The sequence below is a fragment of the Podarcis melisellensis genome (assembly GCF_964234715.1).
Source record: "Podarcis melisellensis genome assembly, chromosome: 2".
In the NCBI taxonomy this organism is placed as follows: domain Eukaryota; kingdom Metazoa; phylum Chordata; class Lepidosauria; order Squamata; family Lacertidae; genus Podarcis; species Podarcis melisellensis.
In genome coordinates this window covers 1,959,600-1,981,591 of record NC_138529.1, presented here as the reverse complement: position 1 = coordinate 1,981,591, position 21,992 = coordinate 1,959,600, and the positions used below count along the sequence as shown (strand labels likewise).

General features: G+C 49.3%; 1 protein-coding gene across 4 annotated transcripts in view; it reads right to left on the bottom strand.

Moving 5' to 3' along the window:
* LPAR2 (lysophosphatidic acid receptor 2) overlaps window positions 1–21,992 on the bottom strand; it is a 57,260-nt gene that overhangs the window by 25,796 nt on the left and 9,472 nt on the right. For 2 of the 4 annotated variants that reach the window (XM_081898174.1, XM_081898173.1), the window contains one exon: window positions 18,035–18,142. The gene's annotated coding sequence lies outside the window, so the exon portion shown is untranslated. Of the gene's footprint in view, window positions 1–14,115; window positions 14,315–14,577; window positions 14,717–18,034; window positions 18,143–21,992 lie in introns of those variants that run through there. The other 2 variants (XM_081898175.1, XM_081898176.1) reach the window with 2 other exon arrangements.

The following is a 21,992-nucleotide window of genomic DNA, read 5'->3' as shown; positions in this document are numbered from 1 at the left end:
CCTCCATCACCTGGGCCCAGAGAAGGAGGCTCTGGCAAGTGCCACTGTTCTTCCTTGAAAGAAGAACACAGCTAGGCCTCTTCATCCCTGGCACCACTGAAGCATGGAGGAAGCCCACCAAACCTCGCCTTTCGGGTCACCGCTCAAATCCTTCACACCTTACACCAAACTACCGCTTGATGCACTCAGCTCACACCACCCATTTAAAACACATTGCTTTCCGCTGCCACCCAGAAATCCTGGGAAGTGTAGTTTATGAAAGGTGTTGGGGATTGCAGCCCTGCGAGAGGTAAACTGCTGCTCCCAGCCAGGGTTCTTTGGGGGAAGCCATGCGCTTGAGTTGTGTGCTGCAGACAACCTTGGAGTGCCAGGAAAGTAAAAAAATAAGTAGAAAGGGCTGGATTCAACCATGAAACTCTCCTTTGCATGGGGTTGTGCTGGGAGCCCACAGGGTAGGGTGCAGGGCCCTGAGCCAACAGCTCCTCCCCTTAGCAACAGAGAAAAGAGGCTGCCATTGGTTCACTTCCCCGTGACATCATAACAATGGCAGCAGCAACAGCCAGCACAGCAGGGTCTGTGCTGGAATGTGGAAAGAGCAGTTGGATGGGTGAGGTGGCAGCGTTTGGTTTTAAAATAAACTTTGCACTCTGCTCTGACCATCCAAGAACTGGGGATTGGTTTCATAGAATCATAGAGTTGGAAGAGACCACAAGGGCCACCGAGTCCAACCCCCTGCCAAGCAGGAAACACCATCAGAGCACTCCTGACATATGGTTGTCAAGCCTCTGCTTAAAGACCTCCAAAGAAGGAGACTCCACCACACTCCTTGGCAGCAAATTCCACTGTCAAACAGCTCTTACTGTCAGGAAGTTCTTCCTAATGTTTAGGTGGAATCTTCTTTCTTGTAGTTTGGATCCATTGCTCTGTGTCCGCTTCTCTGGAGCAGCAGAAAACAACCTTTCTCCCTCCTCTATGTGACACCCTTTTATATATTTGAACATGGCTATCATATCACCCCTTAACCTCCTCTTCTCCAGGCTAAACATGCCCAGCTCCCTTAGCCGTTCCTCATAAGGCATCGTTTCCAGGCCTTTGACCATTTTGGTTGCCCTCCTCTGGACACGTTCCAGTTTGTCAGTGTCCTTCTTGAACTGTGGTGCCCAGAACTGGACACAGTACTCCAGGTGAGGTCTGACCAGAGCAGAATACAGTGGCACTATTACTTCCCTTGATCTAGATGCTATACTCCTATTGATGCAGCGTGGTTCCATAAACTTCGTGTTACATCTAAACCTGAGCTTAGGGTTTGTCTCACTCTATACTAGCCACAAGCTGCAGCCAAGGTTTGCTGTTGGCTTGCTACTTATGGTTTGTCTGGGGGAGACAAACTATGAGCTTGGGCTTGGAAGTAGCACTGAGCCAAACCATGGCTTAGCTTGGGGGGACCACAGCAGCAGCAGGACGACTGGGGGAGGAGGGAAGCTGAAGGACCTCCACTAGCAAAAAGGGGCTTCCTCCCACATCCTCCAAATGATCTCAGGGGAGGAGTTCAGGAGAACCTGCACATGGCAGGGGGAGAGGAGTAATCATTCTTGCACTGATGGAACAATTGCCATAGCACCATGCTGAATTTCTGCCTTTGTGTGTGAGAGAATGTGGGCAGATCTACAGTTTGAACAACAAATGTATTTGCTGAGTGTTTGCTGACCCCACAAAAGCCCAAGTCTGTGGACCCTGGCCCAGCCATTGCTATGAACATATGTAGGTCAGCCCCACTTTCCAGATGCTGGTGTAGAAGGGGGGGGACCTCAGGCCTGGGGCCCCTTCAACTGTGGCCCTTCCCTGTCTGGTCCTCTGAACTCCCTCTCAGGCCCACCCTCTCTCCCCAGGCCATGCCTCTCCCTGGCCTGACCCTCAAATTGCATGGTTTTGCCTGGTGGAAACACATCCATGAACTCTGACAGGGCCTCTTTGCTTTTCTGGGTGGAGGATAGTGAGATGCTTGTGTTTGTGCAGAAATTGTTCCACCCACTACTGACATGTGCCCCCCAAAAAAGGTCTCTTTGAAGGGAATGTGGCCCTTGGACTGATAAAAGTTTCCCCACCTCTCTGCTAGTAGAAATTCATCAGGCAAGTCTGCCACTTAAGGCTTTGGCTTAGGATATGTTGCCCACAGCTGATCGGCATCAGATCTCATGGACCTCCAGTGCAAAAGAGGCTTCTTTGGCTGTCATGTGGCCAGGCTGGGCCAGGGACTCCTGAAGGCACATCCACACATTGCATTTCCTTGTGTTGCCTTCAGATCCTGACATTACAACGGCAGAGTCCCTGAGCAGGTCTGGGTGTTTTACTTGACAGTCTCACCCAGGAAAGATGATCAAACATTCCAGATGCCAACTATCGCTATGGGATGGATGGAGTTCATTTTAATCGTTTCAGGGAAATAATAGTTCCTCTCTAGGACCTACCCATCACTAAGCACTGGGGAGTGAACGCAGCAGTCCTATAATCTCACTCCTTATAATCAGTACCAGAAACTGTCATAGGGAGATATGAGGTGTGTGTTTTAAATAGTCATTGTATATTTGCCAAAGGTGATGACAATAGGTATTAGTAATTCAAAGTTGCCACTCAAGTTTTAAAAGAGGAAGTGTTTGAGCTGATTTCTGTTGCTACCTGCTGATGCCCCACCCCCAAAGTATACCCGAGAACAGCAGTTACTGCACAGATGCCTTTGTGAGTCCCATAACCCCACCTCCCACCCCGAGAGCATCAGCACCTACTCTGGCGTGACACCCTGAGTAAACACCCATTTTTCTACAGAGCCTTCCTTGGTTCTCTCTGGGGATGGACCAGAGAGGGAAGGCTACACCATCACCACAGAAAGTCCCACAGCTTCTGCTTCTTACATTTCTCCCCCTCCCTTGCTTAGGAGCCAGAAACTCAGGTGGTGACCCCCACCAGGCTGCATTTGGTCCACAGGCCGTTGGTTACTGATCACGGCTCTCATAGAATCATAGAGTTAGAAGAGACCACAAGGGCCATCGAGTCCAACCCCCTGCCAAGCAGGAAACACCATCAGAGCACTCCTGACATATGGTTGTCAAGCCTCTGCTTAAAGACCTCCAAAGAAGGAGACTCCACCACACTCCTTGGCAGCAAATTCCACTGTCAAACAGCTCTTACTGTCAGGAAGTTCTTCCTAATGTTTAGGTGGAATCTTCTTTCTTGTAGTTTGGATCCATTGCTCCGTGTCTGCTTCTCTGGAGCAGCAGAAAACAACCTTTCTCTCTCCTCTATGTGACATCCTTTTATATATTTGAACATGGCTATCATATCACCCCTTAACCTCCTCTTCTCCAGGCTAAACATGCCCAGCTCCCTTAGCCGTTCCTCATAAGGCATCGTTTCCAGGCCTTTGACCATTTTGGTTGCCCTCCTCTGGACACGTTCCAGTTTGTCAGTGTCCTTCTTGAACTGTGGTGCCCAGAACTGGACACAGTACTTCAGGTGAGGTCTGACCAGAGCAGAATACAGTGGCACTATTACTTCCCTTGCTCTAGATGCTATACTCCTATTGATGCAGCCCAGAATTGCATTGGCTTTTTTAGCTGCCGCGTCACACTGTTGGCTTATGTCAAGTTTGTGGTCAACCAAGACTCCTAGATCCTTTTCACATGTACTGCTCTCAAGCCAGGTGTCACCCATCTTGTATTTGTGCCTCTCATTTTTTTTGCCCAAGTGCAATACTTTACATTTCCCCCTGTTAAAATTCATCTTGTTTGTTTTGACCCAGTTCTCTAATCTGTCAAGGTCGTTTTGGAGTGTGATCCTGTCCTCTGGGGTGTTAGCCACCCCTCCCAGTTTGGTGTCATCTGGAAATTTGATCAGGATGCCCTTGAGTCCATCATCCAGATCGTTGATAAAGATGTTGAATAAGACCGGGCCCAAGACAGAACCCTGTGGCACCCCACTAGTCACTCTTCTCCAGGATGAAGAGGAACCATTGATGAGCACCCTTTGGGTTCGGTCAGTCAGCCAGTTACAAATCCACTGAGTGGTAGCATAGTCATAGGCTCTATGTTTTCTTTCTCTGCTGCTTGTTATCAGCTTATCCTCTCAGATTCTCCTATGTCAAGGTCTCACCCTTAGGATTCTTCCTCCTCATTTCTGTGTATCAAGGAGAAAACCTAACTAGGGTTTTAATAAGGGTCTCACATTGCTCTGGGCTTAGTGATGTCTAAGAGGTTCATTGAAGGTCTGCCTGAGGAATGCTTGGGCAATGATCGGTGCAGACACATAGGACCGTATCCAGTGTTGGTCTTACTTAGAGTAGACACACTGAAATTAATGAACTTAACGTAGCCAGGTCCATTAGCTTCAATTGGTCTACTCTGAGCATTGATACAACTTATAGTCAGAATCCTCACCTGCTTTGTCAAAAGTGTAACAATTGACTATGCAATCAAGTCATAACAGCCAAAATTCAATGTAGTGCTGAGTGGGGTATGTGCATGGAAAGTGAGTTTCACTCACACAGTGAGTTTCCTGCTCTCTCCCTCATGCCTCCTGAGTGCCCCCTTAAACTCTCCTGGGGATCCCCCTCTAGAGTAGATCTAGGGAGTGCAGGGCCTGTACCAAAGTGGGGAGTCTCGTTACATGATTGTCCCTTGTTCTACACACCCAAGAACTTTCTTGAATCATGCCCAGGGCTTTTTCAGCCAGTACTCACAGGAACTCAGTTCCAGCACCTCTCAGGTAGGTGCCCTTGCCATTCTAAGAGAACAAGGGAGGCATTCTAGAAAAATAGAACACCCTACATTTCTATTCACGCAGCACTTGGTTTGAGGGCAGAGAGTAATGCTCAAGTGCCCCTGATCCCCCGAGACCCAACATAAAGGATGCTTTCGTTTTGACCATGGTAGTTCCTGTGGCTGAGAAGCACCAGCATTGTGTGTGCAATTGGAAGAAATGAAGCAGTCATCATCTTCTCTCCCAGAGCCCACACATTTGTGCTAAGCCAACCAAGCTAGCACAGCACATGCAACATGTGCAAGGAGCAATCCCTGAGCTTTTACAGAATGAAGCCGCCTTTTTCTTCGTCTTCTGAACATGGCTGGCAACTCCTGCGATGCCTGCATATCTGCAGCCAAGATGCCTTGTATTTCCAAGAATAATGCAAACACTACAGTTTGGCATAAATGATAAAAATGAAAAGGCAGGGGAAGAGCAAGATTCAGATTGGCTTCTCACCAGCTATGCTTTAGATTAAAAAACATATCTGCAATGTCAGGTTTTTAAAATCGCTTGCATGATGCCTCCTGTTCCTAGGGAAGCCCAAAGGAGGACAGGGGCTCCTGCACCTTTAGCACTTAAGGGCACTCCTGCCGGGTCAGACCAAAGGCCTCTCTCATCCCAGCATCGTGTTCTCACAATGGTCATCCAGGTGCCCATGGGATCCCCAAAAGTAGGACCTGAGCACCACAGCAGTTCCCCACTTGGGCTTCAACAAGCTTCCCCTGTTGAAATCTCCTCTGCTACACAACTGGGGAAGGGACAGGACTGGTCCCTTCTGCACTTGGCCACCAGACCTGTTTCCCACACAGCGCTGAGAACACCAGCAGCAATGTGATAAGGAACTCTGCTAGCTGTTTCCTGCACTCTGCAAACCAGTCCACGCGCTTGAAAAATACAATGCAGAAAAACAGTCTTACTTAAAGGAGCACAGCTCTAAGTTCGTCCTGCTTCTCTTCAAACTACAGTGGTACCCTGTTTACAAACTTAATCCGTTCCAGAAGTCCGTTCTTAAACCAAAACCGTTCTTAAACCAAGGCGCGTTTTCCCTCATGAGGCCTTCCACCATTCAGTTTCCGTTCTTAGACCGAGGTAAAGTTCACAAACCAAGACACTATTTCCAGTTTTGCAAGAGTTTGTAAACCAAATCGTTCTTAAACCGGACTGTTCTTAAACTGAGATACTACTGTAGCTGCAAAAGAAAGGAGGGAGGATTTATTTGGGGGGTGGGGGAGGTGATACGTGGAGTCAGGTGGAATGTGGAGTTATTTGGCTTGGAATAGACACAGATCAGGGTTGCCATTGTTTCAACCAATCCCCTTTGCATATCAGCTTGATCTCTCAGCATCATCTTAAGCATTGAAAAGCTTCATTTGCAACTCATGCTGTTGTTTAGGGCAGTGTTTCCTAATTACCTAATTACCAAGGACCCCTATTTTTCAAGTGCCAAGTCACGGACCCCCACTTTTGAAATTTTTTGTTAACTCTATGGTAGTTACCTGTGCAAAGCAATTTTCTGAAGAAAATGTGGGGTAACCCCTAATAAGCAAAGGACTTTAGGTATACTGAAAGTGTTCTATATGCAGAAGTCTTTTTATATGGGGGAGTATTCAAACATGCTATTCCTTACTTGTAATCTGAGATGCAAAACTTTGCAGCATATGCTTCTGCTGAGGGGTCTTGCACCTTCAAGACATAGGTGAAGGCTTGGTCAGGACTTGATAAAGTATTGGTGAAGACTGAGTAGAAAACAGCTGGAATGTTGTAATGTTGGTAATAGTAGTAGTACCTTTTACCTAGTAAGTAGTAGTAGCAATAATAATAATAATAATAATAATAATAATAATAATAATATGCCCAACTTTCATCCATGGCTTAAAGAGATTAATTTTCTAGCCCATTGGCAATTCTTCACAACATCTCAAAATATTTGTTTGCTACAATTTTTGCAAGTGTAAAACAATGTTCTGAAATGTGGGCAATCATTTTATGCAACGCTTTAGGAAAAGCAACAATTTCCAATACAAAATGTGGAAGATGGCTCAGAATGTAAGCCAGAAGTTCCTAGTTCAAATGTCACTTCAGCCATGAACTCATTAGACAGCCTACAGCAAGTCCTGCTGCCCTTTGTGGGGCTATTGTGAAGATTACAGAGACAGCATATGTGACTCTGACTCTTTGAAGTGCATTATGTAAATACTAAGTATCACTATTATTTGCATATGCAGACAGGTGTAGGAGGTGTATGAGTGGCTATTGATGCTGAACACAGTGACGTGATTTTGGCATTGCGCTTCATGGGCTTACAGTCCTCTCCCTTGAAGGTCTTGCTTCACTTATTTCAAAGTGTGGTTTGTCTGATCCCTTCTGCTCAGCCTGGTGAAGGGATTCCTGGCCTTCTGCCCCCATAATCCTACCCTGCCCTGATGGTACCACTGACTGAACACAGGAAACAAAGCTCACCGATACTGCAGAGAATGGATTGCACCCTTCTCTCTGCTACCACCAGGACACAAGAACAGAAAATACTTATTATGCTTCAGTTGCCAGAAAAAAAGTGTTCAGCAGACGCCTTGAAGATCCAGCGTACGATGCCATCAAAAGGGATTCCGTCAAGGAGAGATTCAGAATTTGTAGAGGCCTCGGACCTCCTAGAACAGTGCTTTCTCCAGGTGGGGAGCTCTTGTTCTGACTCACAGATGCTCCAAAAGAAAGGCACCCATGACGGCCCTGCAGCCACTGCTCATGCAACACTCAGACTGGCAACGGAAAATGTCAGCTGTGAATGAAGTTGCTGTTTCCTAGTGTGGTGACATATGTGGCTTGATCACTGAGATGATGATGAGATTTCCCACAAAACAAAAATTGGTACCAGCAGAAATGCTGCCTGAATCCCCCACAGCTGCCAAGTAAAAACAGCACTGAAAAGATGCTTGAGTCCCCCGCAATGACTATGGAGTGGATGTACACCACAAAAAACAAATACCCACCTGCCAGTTTTTCTCAGAAGTCCCCGTTTCCTCTTCTGCCCTCCCCCCCCCCCACGGTAGCTCTGCTCACATTCTCAAAGCATATTTAAAGTACTGTTATATCACTGTTAACGGTCATGGAGAATCCTGGGAACTGCACCTTCTAAAGGGTGCTGGCCTCATAGAGCTGCAGTTCCCAGCACCCTTAACAAACTACAGCTCCCAGGATTCTCCAGGACTGCTCAAGTGGTATAAAAAGGTAAAGGTAAAGGTACCCCTGCCCGTACGGGCCAGTCTTGACAGACTCTGGGGTTGTGCGCCCATCTCACTCAAGAGGCCAGGGGCCAGCGCTGTCCGGAGATACTTCCGGGTCACGTGGCCAGCGTGACATCGCTGCTCTGGCGAGCCAGAGCCGCACACGGAAACGCCGTTTACCTTCCCGCTGGTAAGCGGTCCCTATTTATCTACTTGCACCCGGAGGTGCTTTCGAACTGCTAGGTTGGCAGGCGCTGGGACCGAGCAGCGGGAGCGCACCCCGCCGCAGGGATTCGAACCGCCGACCTTTCGATCGGCAAGTCCTAGGCGCTGAGGCTTTAACCCACAGCGCCACCTGCGTCCCTCAAGTGGTATAAGAGTGCTCTAAATGTGTGATGTGGCTGAGACCTCTGTGCTTAAGGAAAACTAGATCAGCTGATATCCACAGTCTTATTCAAGCACAAGAAAGCTCAGAATGAGATCAGGCTTGCAAAAGAGACTAAGAACAACAACAATGGTTTCTTTAGCTAAGAGGAAGAACAAGCAAGTGGTAGGTCCTCTGCTTGGAGAAAGTGGAGAAATGTTTTTAGGTGACAGAGAGAAGGTTGAACTACTCAACACCTACTTTGCTTCTGTCTTCACCCAAAAGGAAAGCAATGCCTGACCGGGTGATAACAGAATAAATGATGGAAAGAGGGAGCTGCAGACCAAAATAGGAAAAGAAGTAGAAAGGGAACACCTAGCTACTTTAAATGAATTAAAATCTCCAGGACCTGATGAGCTGTATCCAAGGGTTTTAAAGGAGTTTGCAGATGTCATTTCAGAACCTTTGTCTATGATCTTTGAGAATTCTTTGAGAACAGGTGAGGTCCCTGCTGACTGGAGGTGGGCAAATGTTGTCCCCATCTTCAAAAAGGGGGAAAGGGAAGACCCAAGTAACTACTGACCAGTGAGCTTGACACGGATACCAGGAAAGGTCCTAGAACAGATAATTCAACATTCAGTCTGTGAGCACTCAGAAAGGATGCTGTGATTACTAAGACCAGCATGGGTTTCTAAAAAACAAGTCATGTCAAACGAATCTCATTTCTTTTTTTGATGGAGTTACCAGCTGGGTGGATCAGGGGAATGCTGTGGACATAGTGTACCTTGATTTCAGTAAGGATTTTGACGAAGTCCACCATGATATTCTTGTGAGGATGCTGGTAAAATGTGGGTTGAAAGAGGTAACGGTTAGGTGAATTTGTAGCTGATCAAACCCAAAGAGTACTCATTAGTGGTTCCTTGTCATCCTGGAAAAAAAGTGACAAGTGGGGTGCCACAGGGTTCTGTCCTGGGCCTGTTGTTGTTCAGCATCTTTATAAATGACTTGGATGAAGGAATTGATCAACAGATGACACCAATCTGGGAGTGGTGGCTAATGCTGCAGAAGACAGAATCAGAATTCAAAATGACCTTAACAGATTAGAGAACTGGGCTCAGGCTAACAAAATGAATTTCAGTAGGGACAAATGTACGGTTCTGCACTTAGGCAGAAGAACCAGATGCATAAATACAGTGGTACCTCGGGTTAAAAACTTAATTCGTTCTGGAGGTCTGTTCTTAACCTGAAACTGTTCTTAACCTGAGGTACCACTTTAGCTAATGGGGCCTCCCGCTACCGCCACTGCGCAATTTCTGTTCTCATCCTGAAGCAAAGTTCTTAACTTGAGGTACTATTTTTGGGTTAGCAGAGTCTGTAACCTGAAGCATCTGTAACCCAAGATACCACTGTATAAGATGAGGAACACCTGGCTTACTAGCAGTATATGTGAAAGAGATCTAGGGGTCTTGGTGGACCACAAAGCTTAACCTGAGTGAAGAGTGTTATGCAGCAGCAAAAAATAGCTAATGCTATTCTAGGCTGCATCAACAGAAGTCTAGTGTTAAGATCCCACTCTTCTGCCTTGGTCAGACCACACCTGGAATACTGTGTCCTATTCTGGGCACCACAATATAAGGATATTGACAGAGGGCAACCAAGATGATCATTGGTCTAGAAAGCAAGACTTTTGAGGAATGGTAGAAGGAGCTGGGTATGTTTAGCCTGGAAAAGAGGAGACTGGGAGGAGATATGACAGCCGTCTTCAAATACCTCAAGGGCTATCAAGATGGAGCAAATTTGTTTGCTCCTGCTCTGGCGGGCAGGACTCGAACCAATAGCTTCAAGTTACAAGAAAAAAGATTCCGACTAAACGTCAGGAAAAACCTTCTGACAGTACTTGTTCAACAGTGGAACAGTCTCCCTCAGGAGGTTGTGAACTCTCTTTCCTTGGAGGTTTTTAAGCAGAGGTTGGAGGGCCATCTGTCAGGGATGCTTTAGCAGAGATTCTTGCATTGCAGGGGGCTGGACTAAATGACTCTGGGGGTCCCTTCCAACTCTGTAATCCTATGATTCTATTATATTTTAAGGTGTCCAAAAGACAGAGGTAGGTCCATTTCCTCTATTTTGTCCATTTTAATACCACCTGACATTGTGCAAAGCTTATTTTGTTCGTTAGGACCCGAGAGCCTGCAAAGCTTATCTTTTGGGTTTTGCAGTGCCATCCTTCACAGAAGGAGGAAATCCGCCTGGGCTTACTCCCAGGTGAAGTTGTAAGGGACTGCAGCCTTAATCACCAGTGCCTTATAATGCAATCCTAACCATGGTTACTCAGAAGAAAGAACAGGGAACCAACCCTTTCTCAAACCACTTTCAACATTCTTTCAATAACAAACTATGGTCTATCTTCATCCACGGATAAAAACATCTAGGGTCTCACTTTATCCATCGATGACAAGACAGACTTCACTTCCAGATACTTTGACTGCTCATACGGGCCCTGGTTCCCTCTGTATGAAAGCATGCATCCTATGCGGTGTCTTTGTTTTGTGCCCAGAGGATTGAAAAGGATCCCAGGGGCTGCATAAGCCAGCAGCTCAGCTGAGGAGAGGAACAATTGCAGGAGGGATAGTTACCACATCCCTTTGAAATGCAGGGAAGTGAAAGAGCGGGGTGGGGGTGGGGCAGCCTCAGTGCTGACAGGTAAATAATGCTTCCCTGGCTTTTGTCTGGCCTTGCTTTCAGTTGGGCAACATCTGACCTTGCAGCTTAGCCTCAAGGGTGGAGGTGCTCACAAACAAGACTAGGAGACTCAACAATAAGGCTGCACAGCTGCTCCCTGGCTCTCAGGATAAGCCTACTGTTCAGGGTGGTGAAATCTGGGGCCGAAGTAAAGTGTGCCAACGACATCACCTCTATCAGTGCATCAAATCTGAGGCCAGCTCAAGATATTCTGGTCCCTGAGTTGTAAGATCCAAAAGGTCACTCCACCATCCCCAATTAGGATGGGACAGTCCACTTGGAATATCTCTCTCACAAAGCCTTGCTGAAATACATGAGACCAGCAATGAGCTACCCCCTCCAACAGCATATGAATCCATATGGCTAATGTGACCCAACAACCCAGCCGGCCTCCCTCACACAGAGCTACTCCACAATCTACTAAACATGACTAACCAAGCTCAGAAACCCCTAACCTCTTGCAATATCAATAAAGAAAAAATAAAAACACAAAGGACCTACCCATGTGATGCTGACACAACCCCTCCCAAACACACTAAGAATAGGCAATACAAGGAAAGAACAATCTTTCTCTCCACCTCTCCTTTCCCTCAACTGCAAGATGGCTATGACAAAAATGTTTCTCACCAAATGTAAATGACCTGTGAAAAACTATGAATTGAAAGTGGAGACATTCCCTCTTTATCTGTTTGCTTTGTAACACAACCCCCCCAATAAAAACTAGTTTAGAAAAAAATATCCATGAGACCAGGACTACTGAGCTTTTGCAGGGCTCACACTCACATTGCCAGGGTTTGTTCAGGAGAAGTTGCTGGCTGGCTGCACCCCCATAGTGTCAGCTCTGTCTGTCACTCACCCTGCCACACTGAATGGAGAGAAAAAACAGACATCCCCCATTGCTCTTGGAAACACCCCTAAGGGCCAGTGGCCCATCCCACTGGAGTATGCAGGCAGCTTTCCCATAACAACTTGGAATTGTTTGCTGCTGCTGCTGCTGACCTGGAAGCATTGGTTGCTCAAGTACCCCACGCTATTAACCAAACCAAGCACTTCCCCATATTGGACCAAACAGCTGTGCTAAAGTGCACTTGTGGGGTTTGTGCTCAGATATGGCAATAGGAGAAAGAGGCACACGCTCTTCCAAGAATGCTGAGGTTACACACCATCTCCATTTTACACTTACTATATAAAGACAATCATGTACCCCACAATTTCTCTCTGGTATTGAAGCACAACTTTTTAAAACAATATACAGCAGACACCTATCAGTCCAGTTGCAAGTTCCATCAAGATCCTTCAGCCCTCCCCATTCCTCCTCATGATTCACAAGAAACAAATTGTTCCTTGTTCCCCTGAGAAGACCATTGAGAAGTTGAGAAACAGGATTTCTGGGATCCATCTCCAGGGCTTCATGACTGGAAGAGTTAGGAGCACAGGTAGGAACCCAGGACTCCTAGCCAAGAAGCAGTTTGATTCAAACGCTGCCTCCCAATCTGGAAGGCTAGAAACCTTCTCCTTGCCCCAAAGAAATGCTGAAATTGTTAGAATTCCAGCCAACTGGGAAGAAGCCAGCTCTGGTTATGTGTGATCACAATGCCTCCCTCCTTTATGGGCTGGACAAACCCAGCCCATTCTTTAAACACTGCCTCCTGCTCTTAAACAAGTTCAGACTCCTTCTCCAAATGCAGTATTTTTCGAATACAGTAATCTCAAATTTCCATGCCCTTCCTGCAACTCCCTGCCCCCCATTAGAAAGATGCAACTCCAAGTAAAGAGAAAAGGCTGCATATGGACACACTGAAAACCACCGTCCCTCCTCAAACGGAGTCATTTGGAGTAATTCAGGAGCACCTTTCCACCAAGTCAGGCAGGAGAAGCCCACCCATGAGGCAAGGTGAGGCGACTGCCTCAGGCGAGAGGATTCACAGGGGCAGTAGATCCCAATGTAGATCTTTACCTCCTCCCTGTCCCTTTGTTCCTGATGTACAGTGAGGGGGGAAAGTATTTGATCCCCTGCTAAATTTGCCCGTTTGCCCTCTGACGAAGAAATGACCGGTCCATAATTTTAATTGTAGGTTTATTGTAGCTGTGAGAGACAGAATAACAACAGGAAAACCCCCAGAAACCCAGAAGACAAAAGTCAGAGATTGATGTGCATTATAATGAGTGAAATAAGTATTTGATCCCTTTGCAAAAGATGACTTAGTACATGGTGGCAAAACCCTTGTTGGCAATTACAGAGGTCGACCGTCCTTGTAGGTGGCCACCAGGTTTGCACACATCTCACAAGGTATTTTGTTTCACACACTGAGATGTGTGAAGTTGTTAAACTGCCACAGGGGCCAGATTAAACCGACCAGTGGGCCGGATTAGGTCCCCAAAACGGACTTTGGACATGCCTGCTCTAGGCTTTCTACACATCTGGTGAGGGTTCACCACAAGGTGCAGCTCCTACATGGAGCTGTTTTAAGCAGCCTGCGATAATAGTCAAGGAAAACAATTCCCTGGACTTTTGCCAGATCTGTCACTGTGGTTAATTAATAGTGGTTAATTAATAGTTAAGTCAAGGGTGATTTGAAGTTTGCTTCACCCAAATTTGTCAATTACTTTTCTGCTGGAGAAACAGAGAAGTTTGAGCGATGTCACTCTAAGCTGTTTTTGTTTGTGCAAAAAGAACAACAGTTCTTTGAACTGTTGCGTGAAAGGACGGTGAAAGACCATTTGTTGGAAAGGAGGATTTCTGAATTTTTGCTTCATGTTATCAAGATTACTCAGTTACCACTGAATATGCTGATCCTGATATCGAGCAACATCTGTGCCGCTGCCATTTGGTAGCACATTATTTTTGCAAGACAGGTAATTTTCAGCAGTGACTGCTCTGAAGAAAAAATACAACCATATGAGGCGACTTATTGGCAAAATGCAAACTCTGGCACCCCACTGACACTTTCCCAAAAGGATATTATTGTGAACAAAACTATGGCAAATACTCACACTTAGTTCTATCTAACACAGCTTTAGCTCGTGAAGCGATAATCGGGTTGTTCTTCGATTCTCATGGAAGAAACAACCCGGGAATAACTTCTGCTGCATTTCTGTTCCCGCCTTCCCTGCAAAGAGCTCGAGGTGGGGCGCGGAAGCCTGTCTTCCCACCAACTCCACGTTAATAGGACGGAGGAGAGAAGGTTTGCTCGGATGCCTCGAGGGATGGCGACCGCGCAGGCGGGCTCGCAGGGAGCCGGGGGCGGCCGAAGTCCGCGTCCCAGTGGGTCCCCTCCCCAGAAGTGGCCCTGCCTGCTCGAGGCTCCCGGGAGCCGCCGCCTTGGTTGCTTCCGCAACTCCTTCTCCCCGACCGAGGGCAAGAGCCGGTCCGCTCCGCCGTCCTTCCCCGCCGCCGCCGCCGCCGCCTTGCCTCCCGCTTCCCGCGCGGCCCCGAAGCCGAAAGGCAGCGCTTACCTGCGCGCCCCGAGCCCGCCGCTCTCCGCCCTCCGCCGCCGCGCTCTAGTGGTGGGCGCCGCGCTCCCGCCGCGGCTGCTTCCTGGAGCGGCGCCCGGGAGGCATCGCGGAGCAGCGCCGGCCTGGCCGCTCTCGCGCGCGGAACAAAGCCGGAGCGAGAGGGGAGCGCCGCCTCGGCCCGCCAAGCGCCGACTGCGCCGCGGCCGGCGGGCGCGCCTCTCTCCGCCTCGGGCGGCCTCCTTGGGCCCGCCTTCCTCGCCTCGCCCGAGGCCCTCGGAGCCACCCAGCCCGGCAAGCGGGCGCCTCAGAGAGGACTGCAGGGGGCGGCATCTCTGTGGCCCCCAGGAGGAAGACGCCACTCGGGCCCCTGGCCGGCCACTTGCGGCCGGGGGGGGGGAGGTCGTGGGATAAGGGGAGAGGGCAGGGGGCAGAAGAGTGACCCAGAGATTTCCCCCCTGCCCGTCTAGAGGGGCACAGGTTCCCAAGGGCGCACCTGAATGTGATACTCCAATAGCACCCCCGCTTAGGCGGGGCTGAGCTGCATCCCTCGCTATCAGGCCAGCTGCAGCGAGGGCACAGGATCCTGCAGCCGGACGGGGTCCACAGCCACCGCCTCAGGCAGCAGATGTTGGGCGCAACTGAAGACCATGCATTTAAAGCACATGGCTATGCCCCAAAATCCTAGGAGATCTCATTTGCTCCTCATGGAGCTACAAGTCCCAACACATTTCACAAACTGTCATGCCCAGGATTTGGGGAGAAGTCCTAGGATTTAATTCATGGTATATACATAGCAGGATGTGTGGGGTGTATGGGGGGTACCTCTGGTGGGGGACGTGTCATGTTCCTTCCGGGGTTGTTTGTCCACCTTTGGTCCCCACCCTGCACTCCGCTCTCACCTGTGGCTCCTCTCACCTGTTGGCTGTTGTGAACAGAGTGCAAAGCTTGGAGACAAGTTGGGTTTACTGTTAGGAGAGTCAATCAGTCATGTTGGGATATTGTGGTTCTTGCCTGGCCTGATGAAGCTATTGATTATGCAGGAGTATGGTTGCAGTCCTATGGCGGAAGCCCCACTGAACGCCATGAAAGGCCATAAGGCAGAATAGAGGAGCCTGTAGCCCTCCAGCTGTCGAAGGACTCCATCCCACCAGTCCACCCCGCCAGCCCTAGCCCAGTGGTCTGGGATGTTGGAAGGGCAGCAACAACATCTGGAGGGTGTCGGGTTCCCCATCCCTGCCCTAAGGCCTGCAGCTCATGTTTACTCCCAGTTGGTTTTAAAAGAATGTGCAACCCAGTCCTGGGTCTGTTTACCTAGAAGGACGTCCCACTGTGCTCAATGGAGCTCACATCCCAGTTTGTGTGCGTAAGCAAATTGACTCGAAAGTCAGTGAAACCCCAGAAGTCAGTGGGCAGCCTTAGGATCTTTGACTTACCTCCGGATTAGAGGGGCTTTAGAGCAGTGGGTGTCTTGCCAACCAGGACAATCCAGTCCAGGGGTCAGCAAGGTTTACCTCGCCTGGGCCGGTTCACTCCAGCAGAGATCTCTCCATGGGCTGGATCGCACATGGACGCATGCACCTGCCATTTCCAGCATTTGCGTCTGTGCAGATGTGATTTCTGGTGACACGGAAGCAAGTCCCCACACCACACCACGCCAATTTAGCACAGTGCGTGGGAACTCGCCGAGCGCATGGCTCGGTTTGGGGGCAGCTCATGGGGTGGTTAAACCCCATGGCCCATGGGCCTTGGGTTGCCGACCCCTGATCCAGTCTATCTGGGCGGTCACACACACAAACATGCAATTTTAAAAAACACCACTGTCCATGCATCCTCTGATCCTACAGTTTAGCATTGATTGATTTGGCCTGAGCAGAGTAGTTAGGGAAAGGGAACTCAGACTCTTGGATTCAGTCTTTCATTCACAGGAGATGGGGGGGGGAGGAGGAAATGTTAATGTGTTTCGACATGTGCACATGTTAGATCTCACTCTGATTGTAGGTTGGTTTTGGGGGGAATAGGAGTGATAGATTCACTGCAAAGACACACCTGTACTTGTGTATAAAATGTTTGCAGATATGTGTATTACAGTCATGGCAGCTAGAAAAGTTAGGAGGTAACAAAACAAAGCTGACATTCCCTCCATTGCATAAAACATTTGCCCCAAGGATGAATGCTTACGATAGAGATCATAATAGAGGGGCAACATTCTGGAAACTTTGAGGGTGGTTGTAATCACTTCTGTCTATATCTGTAGGAAAGGCTTTAGTTTGGGGGCAAAACAGGGCCAGCAGAATGAGGCATCTGCATCAGGCAGTGGCAGCCTCTGGCTATTCCTCCTGAGTCCTCCCCGCCCATTCCCAATGTTGGGGGGCAGAGCTGTGTGTGCCATCCCTTAAGCCAGACTCATGCCCTCAGGTGCAGGGCAGGGCACGACCCCAGGGCCGGGGTTGAAGTAAGACTGGGCTGCCATTCCTATCCACTTCTGTGCCTGAAAATGAGAGATCTCGTCATTCCTCCCAGGCAGCACGATATTTTGGCCCAGGCCTGAGGACAGTTTAAAGGATAATTGTGGAGTGAAACCCTTGCACCCTCTGGGTGGCGGCTGCTACCTACACCCACTTCCAGATAGTGGTTCTCAGGCACAGAGACAATGGCGCAAACCCGGAACTCAGCATTTCTTTTGCCCACTGGTTCCTTGTTGGTTCATTGCACACTTACACTGAGGCAAGTGCAGCTGGCATCTCCCTCCACTTCTTACCCTGGAGACACAGGATGGGTAATTGGGAACTGGCCTTCCCATCATGCCTGCAGTTTAACCTTTCCAATGATTGAGAATGTTGCTCCCTCAGCCTCTCTCTTGCCTCCTTAGTTGGTCATCACTTAGCATGGGTTTGATAGGGTTGCCTCCTTACTGTTGTCTTTACTTTGAAGGTGACTGATTTTTGCATCCAGAGAGAGCCTGCTGCAGCTCTGCTCATGTCCCCCACTACCACCTTTCTTCTTCTTTACTATCACATTTCTCTGTTGCTATTCAGCTCCTGGTAGAAACCGCAGCAGGAGTTTTTATTCTCCAGCTTACAAGTTTTCTGTTGCTGTCCCATCCCCCACCCTTTAACAAGCCAGTGAATTATGGCCCTCCTCCTGGCCAAAAATCTCTCCAGGGCAGGCAGGAAGTGGAATGGGGCTTTTCCATGAGGCCTTGAAGATGCTGGGGCTCCCCTCCCCGCTTCCCCACCTCCTCGCCGTTTTAGCCAGCTGCAGCAGAGAGAGTAATTTAAAACCAGCTTTCTTTAATCACTGCCACATGTGTGAGGCTCCGCCATTCATCTTGCTTTTGCAGAGTGTGAGTCACTCAGCTCCAGTGGGGGCTGACAATGAAGAAGAGCTTTCTGAAAATAATAGCAATAACCAGAAGAGTGGCAGGTTTGCAGGTATGTTTAGCCCCTTTATACTCTACCTTTCTTCTGTCTTCTCAAGGCAGTTCATGTGGTCTCTCATCCAGACCCAGACCAGACCTAGACCCACTTGGTTGTAGCAAGATGGTTGCTTCAGGTGCCTTCAGATGCTTAGCTACGTACGAAGCACCCAATCCCTAGATGTCCAGGTTCTGATTTGGGATTCCTCAGCCCTCTGGTGCCTCATAGGGAATATACCACAGAACAAATAGTGACCTGTCCATGTTTAGATGAAAAGGACAAGGATAACAAGACATTCTGATGCCTGAGATGGGAAATCCTAACTGATCTTGCCTGCACTCACAGGGCCTGGAAAAGTTCCTCCAGGCAAGTCCTGTTGAAACCAGTGCAAGCTGCGCAAGAGCATAGTGGCTTATTTCAGTGAAGCTTGTGTAGGAGAACTTCTCCATGGAATAATCGCACAGTTGGGTCACCTCAGTCTGCTACTCTTCTGGGCCTTCAAAATCTGCAGCCTGAGTTGGCCAACTCCCCTTGCCCAGCAGAAGGTCTGAGTGGGACAGTTGTGATTAACTGACAGATCGATCACTCAGTGTTTAATTTATGACCTCCCTTCCCACCGTATGGTGCCCAATGTGGCTTGCAACCAGCATCAGCCCCATCATAAAAATAGACTAAACCCATTTTGTTAGTGAGGTGAGCATTCCTAAGTTATGGCTGCTCAGTGCCCATCACACTGTGGAGGATGCATTCTTGGCAGAGATGCTGAACCTCAGGCAAAGGGGTTGGAGATCCTTAGCCTTTCCCCAGACTAATCCCCTCTCCAGCCCTGTCTTGCCCCCTCCTTGATTGTTAAGCTTTAGCTGGGTGGAATATGTCCTTAGACGCCGACAATGCTACTTGTTCACCTGGAGGGGGAGACAGAGAAGGGTAGGGCTGTGTGCAGAAAATAACCTGCTGGACAAAGGTAAAATCTGCAGCCATTGCTCTGCCCACTTTTGCCTCTGATCCTGCCCACCCCTGGCATGTGCCCCTCGCTCAAAAAAAGTTGGCCTACAGGAGAATGTGGCCCTTGGGCCGAAAAGCATTGCCCACCCACCCATGCCATGGATCACTTGATTGCGTGAGCCTGATGCCTCGGCTGGCCTTGCACTTGCTGCAAGCCAAGACCCTCTTGGTCAGGACACACAGTACTGCAAGGGGCTCCGTCTGCTCCCCTGCGGCAATGAGGCACATCCACCCTGATCAGCACCGAGTTCTTCCACAACAACATCCACCGGGCTCCCTCTGCTTAGTTCACAGCCGTAACTGGAGGGCACTGCAGATTGTCTCAGGACAGTGACAACCATGTGCTGAAAGGCCCTGAATTCGGGGGCGGGGGGCGGGGGGATGCTAGAGTGGCATGAATGAGCACGGGAAGGGGAGCAGAGTCTGTCAAGGATTAAGGCTGCAATCCTATCCAGGGTCTCTTAGGAATAAGCTCAATTGGACTCAGTGACACTTAGCATCAGAAGACTGTACACACCCATAGGATTGGGTTGCACACACAGTGGTACCTCGGGTTAAGAACTTAATTCTTTCCAGAGGTCCGTTCTTAACCTGAGACACCACTTTAGCTAATGGGGCCTCCCGCTGCCACTGTGCGATTTCTGTTCTCATCCTGAAGCAAAGTTCTTAACCCGAGGTACTATTTCTGGGTTAGTGGAGTCTGTAACCTGAAGCGTCTGTAACCTGAAGCATCTGTAACTCGAGGTACCACTGTATTGTACTGCCAAATGAGGCACCACTCTGTGCACTAGATGTCGTTTGGGCTTCTGTTTGATCCATGCTCAATGTTCTCTGTGGCTACTGCCTGCTTGAGTTCAGTCTGATCACCTCTGCTTGGCTTTATTGACTATCTGAATCCACCCATGCTGAGGGCTGGAATTTCAGGGGGCGTGCTCAGAAGACGGCCCCTCCCAGGTCCGGCTTCTAGAACAGTGTTTCCCAAACGTTTTTGGGCAACGGCACACCTGTTTACTGAAAAAAAATCTCGCGGCACACCACCATTAAAGCCCCGCCTCGTGACGTCAGCGCGCAGCGTCACGCCGGGAGGGACGCACAAAAGTGAAAGTTTTTTCCCTCCCCCTTGCTGGGGAACCTCCAAGCTTTGGGGGTGGGAGGAGGCAGCAGAGCGAGGGACTGAGGGACGGCGGCAACTGAGGCGGCGGCGGCTGAGGCAGAGCTGGGAAGGGGGTTTCCAGGGGACACGGCAGCTCCTCGAAAGGCTTCTCTCAGCTGCGCTCAATCCGCCTCGGAGAGGATTTCCCCTCCGGTCCCATGCGTTCGTTTGGGGCATCGCTCCGGCTGCTCCCTCTCCCGCCGCGCAGGAGCGATGCCTCTCTCTGGCTCTCCCTCCGCGCAGGCTGAGGGAGGGAGGGAGGGGCGCGTGTGACCCGTCTCTGCTGGGAGACCAAACCCAGCGAGGCAGAGTCGCGCGGAGGCGCCCAGGCAGCGCTGCCGGCTGCGAGGAGGAGCGCCAGGCAGCAGCAGGAGGCGCGGCCTCTCCTCGCCGCCGCCGCCCCGCCTCTCGCCGCCCGACTCGCCCGCCTCCCTCCAGGCATCTCGCGGCACACGAGGCAACGTCTCACGGCACACTCGTGTGCCGCGGAACACCGGTTGGGAAACACTGTTCTAGAAGACTACAAGGAAAACATGACTTGACTAAACCTGGGAGGAGTCAGAAATGGGGCTCCTGGGTTTTAAGGACTCGCTATCTTTCTCCCCATAATTAAAGCACTGCCCAGCTGCCAAGAGCACTTGGGGATGGGAAGCCTTCCTGGTTGCAACTGAGGATAAGAGGCTTTCGAGAAGTTCTGGGGGTGTTTGACTGCAGGAAATACCTCCATCCCAGACTAGAAAATTCCAGTTATACCTGATCACTCACATTGCACTGGCATGTGGTATAAGCAAGCATCTCTGTTAAAAAGGCATCTATGTTTTGATCTCAACACACACACACACACACCCCACCCTGGGCAGTCTGCAACCATTGAAAAAGGACAGTTCCTCATTTTTAAAGGCAACTTGTTTGATTAGATCCTGGTTCTGACTCCCACACAGGCAAGCTGACTGTAAATGCATTTCCTTTGCAGTAAGTGCTGTCTGTTTCCCTGGACCTTGGATTGCATCCCTAAGGAGCTTTCCCTAGAGAGCCCAGCTTACTTCCTTCTCTGGAGCTCATCCAATTTCACTCTGCACAGTTTGCATTCTTGCGCTTGAATCATTCCTGTAGCTCTCCTCTGCACAGCAGGCTTTGAAGATCTTACAACAACATATGAAAAACATGAAAAATTGCCCTGTTGGACCAAGTCAAGGTCCATCTTGCCCAGCATGATGTATCTGACAACAGGCAGCCCCTGCCTGATTCCTCCCCCACTGTGTGAAAACCAGTGTCTGGTGTTCTAAGGTAAACTGTTCCTATACAGGGAGGTTCCATTGAGGCTAAGAGTAGACCTAACGTCCTTTAAAAGCTGCAGTGAGAGTAGTGAGAACTGCAATGTACACTACCCCATGTTGTGTTGTGGGGTCTACATTGTGAGATTATGGCATGGAGGGTATTTGCAGTTTGCTGGCTCCTCCAAGTGTGAGATTTCATTTGCTCTGGTGGCTCTCATAATTCTCTTCCACTTACACCCCAACTTTCCTTCACTGTGGAACCCAAGGTAATGCGAATTGGGCTTCCAAGGTGGTCTTCCTTCCAGGTACTAACCAGACTCAGACCTTGCATGTCTAAGAGCATGTTGAGCATCCTTGCAGGCTGAAGGTGGGTGATATCTTTGCAATCAGTTGCTGAAGGAAGCTGGCAGTTCTTTCTCACTTGTCACTTCAAAGGCAGGCCTAGCATCTTGACTTCATGACATGTGGGATCAGAGATCATTCACATCCCCTTCCCCAGGGAACTGACTCTGATTCCAACTCCTCTGTTTATGAGGTTGCTTCTTTTTTGCCCATTTTCTGCAA